The following is an 8,712-nucleotide window of genomic DNA, read 5'->3' as shown; positions in this document are numbered from 1 at the left end:
ACTTGCAAGTTTTGTTTACAGAATGGCGATTGCCAGAAGGCACTGCGTCATTTCGTGGACAATGAATGGAGTTAAATTATTGTGAAATTTATAAAAGGAAAATTTACCTTTGTTTTTTTGAACAAATTTAAAAAAATCAAACGTAGTCAGGATTATATATCTATTAAAATCATAAATTTTTGTAGGCATCTAATATATGAAGCTTTAAATTACGATGTACAGTGTAGTTACTGAAAAGAATTATTGAGGACATCAGTTCGTATGTCGTCATCGTGTGCCGCCATTACATCTATTGCGAGCTTGGACATTTTCTTAGTTTTCCCAACTCAAAATGACGCTTATCCGTTATCGTAGGTTGTTAGTGCACGCGTCGCACGCGGCGCGTCACCGGAAGTCGCGTACCATATCCGGTTACGAATCATTATTTTGAAAACTGTAACAGCTAGTATGAACTATGCCTATTAAATTTACGAAAAAATCATTCACAAAAATAATGTTATTGTATAGATAATAGGCAGTTCATATAAAATGATTTAGTCAAGTAAAAGCAAACATCCTGTCGTTGAAGAATAAAATTGCCATTAACAAAAAATAAAGAAACCTCCAAATAGTAAAATTTTATGATAAACACGACTTTATACTACCAATGATAGTATAGTTTACAACGATTAAAAGAATAACTACAGAAAATTAAATAAAATTACAAAAATTGCCAACAATGCAATACTTTTTCCCAAAAAACTTATTTTTATTTGTTACAACACACTATTTTATCTTTTTTTCATAAAACACGTCATTTCCGGATTTCGTCGTCATGATCGTGTTACGATTTTTTCTGAGAAGCGGGACTTGATTTTATAATAATTATTATAAGGCAACCGGTTTTCTAAAAATAAACATATCCACTAGGCTACCTATGTAATATTTTAAATTGAATTATTGTTTTGGTACAGTCAGGTTAGCACATCAAACACATCAGATTAAGAGCTCCCTCGATTTAACAATATTGAGACCATAGTAATATTGAGTTAGATCAATATAAATTTTAATTAATTTATACTTTTTTCATATTTTTATAAATTTATTCAATAATCAGTGGCATCCAAGCTGTGCTACATACACCATTGGTCGTCCATGGTAACAGAATGAAGAGCTTACATGATTTTTTGAAACCCATCATGCATATTAAATAAATTTACAAATTGTTACATAATATTTCTTATCGGGTTGTAAGTAAATGAAAAATCGAGTTTTTTGTGTTAAAAAGTTTTATATTATTTTTGTGGCTATTAGTGCATATTGTAATTTTATTTATTCTCAAGATACTATTTTTTCATACCTACCACTATGACTAATGTGTCAAGATCACAATAAAATTATATCAATTGTAATTACCTAACTATATTTTGTGAGGTATATTTCAATGTTTATAAAGTCAGTTTGTCATTTTTTTCAAAATTTCAGATAGGTACCTACTTACTTAATTATTTTTATCAAATTTCATATTATTTGTCACATATTAGGCCCATGGTGTGTAGGTAGCTTTAGTTTTATGTAATGATGATTATTGTATTTTCATATTCAATTTAAAGCATTAAAAGGTGGGAAAATACATAATAATAATATGATCTGTACTACTTAATCTAAATTTAATAGACAATAATGTGTTAGTTTCTTGTTTGAAAACTTGTACGTATGGAGCGTGAAATGTTGTATCGGAAATATATGGCCGTATATTAAAGACCGTCCAACCTCTTTGGGTCGTATAGCACCTACTGACATAAAATTCATGTCTAAATGAAACACGGTTCATGTCGGTTTACTCTTCACAGGAAGCCAGCAGCAAACAAATTTTGAAAATAGCCGATATACTTGATTATTTGTTAGGTTAGGTTCGGTTAGGTTAGGTTAGGTTTTCATTTTTGAATTTTGCCAAAATCAGCTATGAAAATTGAATTAATGTTCATATTGAATCTAATAAAATTGGAGACCATATGGTATACGGTCATCTCTTTCCGATAAGAAAGCTCACAGCGAACTGTGCTACGGTGAAATGTTTTACGTACAATTTATATGTAACATGTTAGCTTAGGTTTATATTATAGTATCATACATACATATTTTTAAAAGTTTGTTTGCGTATCAAAAAAAAATATAACTTTTAAAATTCTGTATCTAAAGTGGCGCACCCAGGGGGGTGAATAACACGGCAAAAAAAATATTTGTAATTCTCCAGCGGCCAAAGAGCCGCATGTGGCTCGCGATCCGCGGTTTGCCGACCACTGCCCTAGCCTGAGGGCCCGTTTCATGATATGGGGGCCATGGTGTAGGTATACCGAGCGCAATAGACAAAAGACCGATAAACGAGATATTAGGCTGTAAATGTGTAAATCAATCGGTGTAAATCAAAAGAACATTTTTTTCGGTGGAATTCGGCATAAATATTGTAGCTCTCTAGACCAGTGTTCCCAAAACTTTCGACAACACTGAGTACTTCTCGTCAAAGAAAAATGCATATAAGTACTTTAATAACAATCAAAATATATTTATATATTCCTGTTGTAGTACATAAACAAAATAATAAAAAACGAAAAATAAAATTCATTCATAATAAAATATAAATAAATGTTATATTATTAAAAAATAACATTCATTATAAACAATGAGAAGGATGAAATTATTTATAATGAAACGACAGATCATCATAATTTGGTTCCCTGGTTATTAATTTTAATCTGAGATGCGGGTCCACACCCAAAAGGCTGTTTTTTTTTTTGACTTAATGTCTACAAATGCTGAAAAAGCAACTTCACATAGATATGAAGTTGGAAAAGGCAAGATGTATTTTAGGAATTCCTCTGTTAAAACTGGATACACATGTTGCATTTGCAACCTAAATGATGTTTAAGTACACTCCTTATATTTATTTTGCAAGAATCCGTCTGAAGCTAATAATTCCAACAATTGCTCTTCTTCCGCATGCGATAAACCTTCTAGCATGGATGTTGTATTAATGCTTGTTGCACCAAGCGCAGCCATAGCTCGGTGCAGCGCGTACCCCCACCAAACTCTTCCCGTACCCCAGGGGGTACGCGTACCACACTTTGGGAAACACTGCTCTAGACCAAGCGGGTAGCACAGCCGATATTATTTAAGTAATGTTTTAGCATACTAGGTGCACATGTCCAGCATGGTCGCTGTTAGTCACTTCCAATCCGCCAGTCGCTGATGACACGCTCAACGGTTACCGCCACTATGCCTCCACTTTAATAAAAACTAGGAGAAACTGTACAAATATATCGCAGTGTATTGTGAAAATATGTAAAAATAATTATATGAAGAAGAAAAAGAGCCTATGGGACTAATTTACATTCTCCTCCTTGGCCCCCCCCCAATATTAAATCCTGGGTGCGCCACTGGTCCCCACATCCTGAAGCAAGCCCTTAGGCCAGGATATTTGGCGGGCCCCCTACCTACCGCTAAGATTAAAGGCAGTGTGAAACACTACATTACTTTTATTACATTACATTAATTTAATTGAAAATGTTCATGGCCATGAAGTATAATAGTGCCTTTTTTTACTATTTTATGATGTATGCTAATTTATGATGTGTGTTTATCTCACTTGTCTGGTCAACCCGACGCGCCGGGCCCCCCACAGCCCGGGCCCCCAAGCTAGAGCCCTGTCAGCCCTCCCCAGCCATGACCTACACCATTCCGGAAATTGGGTGGACACCGAGAATTTTTTGACAATTCCATTAGGGATTGGGTTTCTAAAAATACCTGAAATTAGTGTTTCGAAATTTTTGTGTTAGAAATTAAAATCTAAGAAATTTTTCTAAAAAGGGTGCTGGAGAATTACAAATCATTTTTTTGCCCTGTTTTTATTTGTCTAAGCCCAAAGGTATAGTTTATTGGTTTTCAATTTCAATGTTTAAAATCATTCTGATAATTTTCATGTTTGGGGGGTGCAAGGGCCCCTTGGCCCCCGCCACTGTGTATCTTTATAATTTATTTATAGAATAATATACATTTTTTACAACATTCAAAGAAAGAAAAATATACTTTTTATCTAAGCGATATTAAAAACTGTAGGTAAACTGTACACACATAAGTTGACAACATGTGCCAATTAAATCTTAAAAGAAAAATGGCACTCATGTCAAATTAGAACAGGCCTCAGTGATTTTGATTGGGCAACCACTGGAGGCTATATCTAGCAGAAGAAGGGTTTCATCAACATCTTTGGGTTTTCAACATTTTTGTGTGTTACACCATTTAGTTCATTACAATTTATAATTGGGCTATCTATGCAATGTTTGAAAAAAAAGTTAAATATTAATGGACATGACTAATTTTATCACTCGACAAATCTAGTCATCCTGTGATATCCATCTTCCAAGAGGTAGCAAACATTTAACAGGTAGAAAGGCCAGCGAATTGATGAAATAGTTATGAGAGGGGTTTTCGGGTCTGTCTGGACGGAAAACATACAACTAATTAGATAAATAGAATATCACTTTCTCCTTATTCTTCGTCAGAAACTCATGACTGAGGATCGTGACCCGGATGAATTGGCTGTCGAGCAGCCTATGAACGGATTGATCTGACTCATCTCGACATTCTACAACACGCAAGACTTGTGACCACTGGAAAACCCGTGGTAGGTACTCATAAATTGGTGCAACTATTTGGGTCACCAAAAAGTTGACTTTAATATTTCAGTGCGGTGAGTCTGAAAGATTAAGACAGCGTGGACGAAATAAACGGACACTAATGATCATAATAATTATGAGCATTAAGCCACGTGCATTCAATAATCACATGTAGATGCGACAGCTCGCAATAAATCGTGGGTGAACACCCCCAGTTATACCTGCAGGCCAGCTAGATTCAAAGTGCGGAGTGTCTGGGTACAGGGAACGTATCTGTAAAAGTGTGGTATTCCGCGGTTGAGCCAACGAAAAGTTATAATTAGAAGGCCTGCTGGATTTTCTTAATCCCGACTTCTTCCACCAAATTAAAAATCAATAAAAATTATTCTAGATAATTTTTGAAGATGGATTTCTCTGCCTGTCACAAATATGTAAATGAAACAAGTTGAAAACATATCAGTACGATTTCGGCATGTGTCAAACCTTAACATTGCTATTTTTCAAAATATTTAAAAAAAGACTAAGTAGGTACCCACCTATTTGATTTAATAACACCTAAGCTTCGAATTAAAATATTTTTGGTTGAATGAATTACACATTGGATTTAAAAATGAAGCGTTTGTTATTGAACATACATAAATGGAGCACCTCAGAAACATACCGATGGAAAAAAATATTAATTGTACCGGACGGGAATCGAACATGCATTGGTTGGATTGTAGCCAATTAGCGAATCTTATGTATGCAGATTGGAGTCCCTCTCGGTGCAAATATTTTTCAAATAAATATGTTTTCGAGGTGTTCCAAATTATGCATAACCTTCTAAAATTATAATACATTAGTATCATAGAAATGTTATAAAGATTAAGTTGTTGACCGCGGAGCATTTAAATAACATGCTAATTATATCGAATGGCCAACTAATGAGGGTACAACGTATGCCGTCCGTGTTGAAAGGGTCTTAATGTTATAAGATAAATCAGTATAATAACGATTAGCCATGGTGAAATGAAGAATACATAATAATATTTTGTATAAACAGTGCGTAAAGGGTCTAATTATGATGGAAAGATTTAATAACAAACATTTAATTATGTTATTTATTATTTTAGTTTTTAGAAATTCTATTCACTCCTAGACTGATTTTCATCGTTGTATCCTGTTGTACCCCCTATGTGGTAATTTTGACAAAAATGAGTTATTGATACCACATGATGCGCATTTTTTCTCTCTACCATATATTGTATTATTTATTATTACTTGTGGAAAGATCATATAAAAAATTAAATCAACAAATAAAATCGATATTAAATTAATACTATGTGAGAGAATCCAAAATTATGCACCGTAATTAATCCTAAGTGAGCGTCCGCCGCAATAGTTATGTTAGTATTAAAATAATATTATGTGAACATGTTTACACATGATTCAACGTATTCAGCATGGGCATTATTATAGTATTAATCCTATGTGATAAAAACATGAAAAAAGCTACAATTTACCATTTAATAATAAATATGATTATCCAATTTTAATTTATGATTAGGATCTACAAAAATGTTAAAACATAATCATTTACGATTATTTTTTAAAACAGCTTTTTTTCGATTATCTCAGAATATGATTCAAACCACATGGAGGTATTTAAAATTCAGTGACATTTTGCTCTTGTACAATTGAAAATGTCTGTATGTTATTTTGGTGTAATCTATCTACTTACTAATACTATATTATAATAATTGACATATTTTGTCCTTTCACAGGGATAATAACAGTATGTTTGTTTTGGTACGAGTCAACCATATTTTGTGTTTGTAATGGTCGATGTATGTATTAATTAATACGACAATATACCAATCCATTCATAATATATTCAAGTTCTGGTTTTATCTTGTCAATATTGGCATATTTATTAATTTATAGAAATAACTATTTGATTGAATTTACAACTCTGTTGAAATGCTTGCCGTTCTTGACAGATGTGGGCGATAGGAGTGTGAAGTTTTCTACATGAATCTAGAATGCGAAATATTTTGCATCTAAATTATACATTACTTCCTGAAGTCATTTTTGAAGTGTTTTATATAGAAGGTGAATACGGACAATTATAAATACGTACACCAAACTTACCTAAATGGAGCTATTGTCCTTCACATAATATTCTTCCATAGGAATAGAATGTCATTTATCAGTGGGAAAAATTCCACAAAAATACTTAATCAAAAGGAGTGACTGGTGTAACCTGAACCGTAGAGTGTAAGAAAATGTCAATAGGTATTATACTGTGTCTTAAGCGTTAAATATAAGCATAAATCAAAGACTACAGTCTTACCATTATAACAATGCTTCGGATGGCTTCACTGCAATCTGCGGATACTCCCAAACTTTCAGGTATTAATATATGGCCCTGACTCACACGAAAGTCTATATCACTACATACAGCACCATAAAATTGTAGCCAAGATATGATGGTTCTAGAATATGTCCTACACTAAATGGAGTTTTTGTATCACAACGTTTGATGGGAATTTTAGAATATATTTAGTGAGGTCGAATGGATAGATAAATAGAAAAGATAGATAAACACAGTTGAATAAAGATGAAAATATCACAAAAATTAGTACTTAAATCATATAATAATTAAGGATGTAACGTAATTTTGATATTTATTTATAATTAAACTATTTTTTATTCAACGAATCTAAATTATTTATTTGTAAATTCAACTCTATCCATACTAGCAGAGATATGACGTGTACTACGGTGTGAGGCATTCGGGTCTAGTTAGTTTTGGTTCTGCTTTTGTAAAGCGATGTTTTTTATGTTGATGAAAGAATATGATGCACCTATTTTCGAAAACCATATTATGATTAATATCCAATAAAATAAATTCTATAATATGTAATTTCACATAATATATTATAGTGATCTAAAACTGCCAAAAGCATGTGATAAAAATGTTTAAAAACTCTGTACATAACTATACCAATAAATTAATATCAATATGTCTAATTTTATATTCCTTATATTTATTAAAGGTTGATCGGCTGATAAAAGTGGGCACATTGCTCCTTACAAAAACTCAATGCAAGGATAAACTGAGTGCCTGAGTGAGAACAGTGGTATAACATTAGGAGTAATGATGAGATATGAGAGCAGACCAAGCAGCATCTCATCACACAGTGAGTGAAGCGGCTGAACCTGGCTTGGCGACGTATTGCTGATGCCTCAAAAGAATTTCAACCTGGCTTGCCTGTTCTTAAGTCAACCGGATTCTGATCTCCTGGAAGGCTTCAAAATACTTTTCAAAGAGTATTTAGTTACGCTGGCATGACCTAGGAAGACGCAAGATGGCTGGCAAATGAAGAGAATTTTTGAAGGAGCCGTGTGGTGTGACATGGTCAAAGAAGAATGGCATATGCATACTTCTTACCCAAACTTGGACTCGCAAGTATTCATGTGACATGATAACAGTGTGTTTCTGCCTTAAGAGTCCATATTGCATATGTGAACACGGGTACGATAATTTATGCGTTAGATACAATGGGAGGTTGTATCTAACATTGGAAGATACTGTTCAGGTGACCTAATACGCATGCCAGTTTGCGAGCAATCTTATTATACATACTTCTGTCAATGAACATTTGTTGTCCAATATGAAGGTAACTTTTCGGTCAGTAAAGCAGTTTTATAATTGCTTTTGTCTTTGAGACTTATCTTCAATTCTACTAAGCGGCTTTTGTTTCTTGGCACCTTACAAAGTTTTCTACAAAGTACAGGTTACTGAGGCAAGGTCGGTCCTAGCAAGTGCGAGAGGTCCTAGGTATGGGACACGGATGTATTCTTCTCCAAAATGGTTGGTTGGGGCATCGAAAACAGAATATGCTTAGCAGTGTGCTTTAAAAGATTATTTAAAAACTCAATTACTATAATACATATATATTAAATACAGCAATTCAGGTGACAAGTTTAACAATATAAAAAAATACTTATCGAATCAAGATAATATATTTCCTGCCTCTTACCCACATGATTCATAATTTTTCAAAAATTAAAT

The sequence above is a fragment of the Rhyacophila brunnea genome, unplaced genomic scaffold (assembly GCF_057557595.1).
Source record: "Rhyacophila brunnea isolate RB1 unplaced genomic scaffold, BYU_Rbru_1.0 scaffold_11, whole genome shotgun sequence".
Taxonomy (NCBI): domain Eukaryota; kingdom Metazoa; phylum Arthropoda; class Insecta; order Trichoptera; family Rhyacophilidae; genus Rhyacophila; species Rhyacophila brunnea.
Note: the sequence above shows the minus strand (reverse complement) of the source record.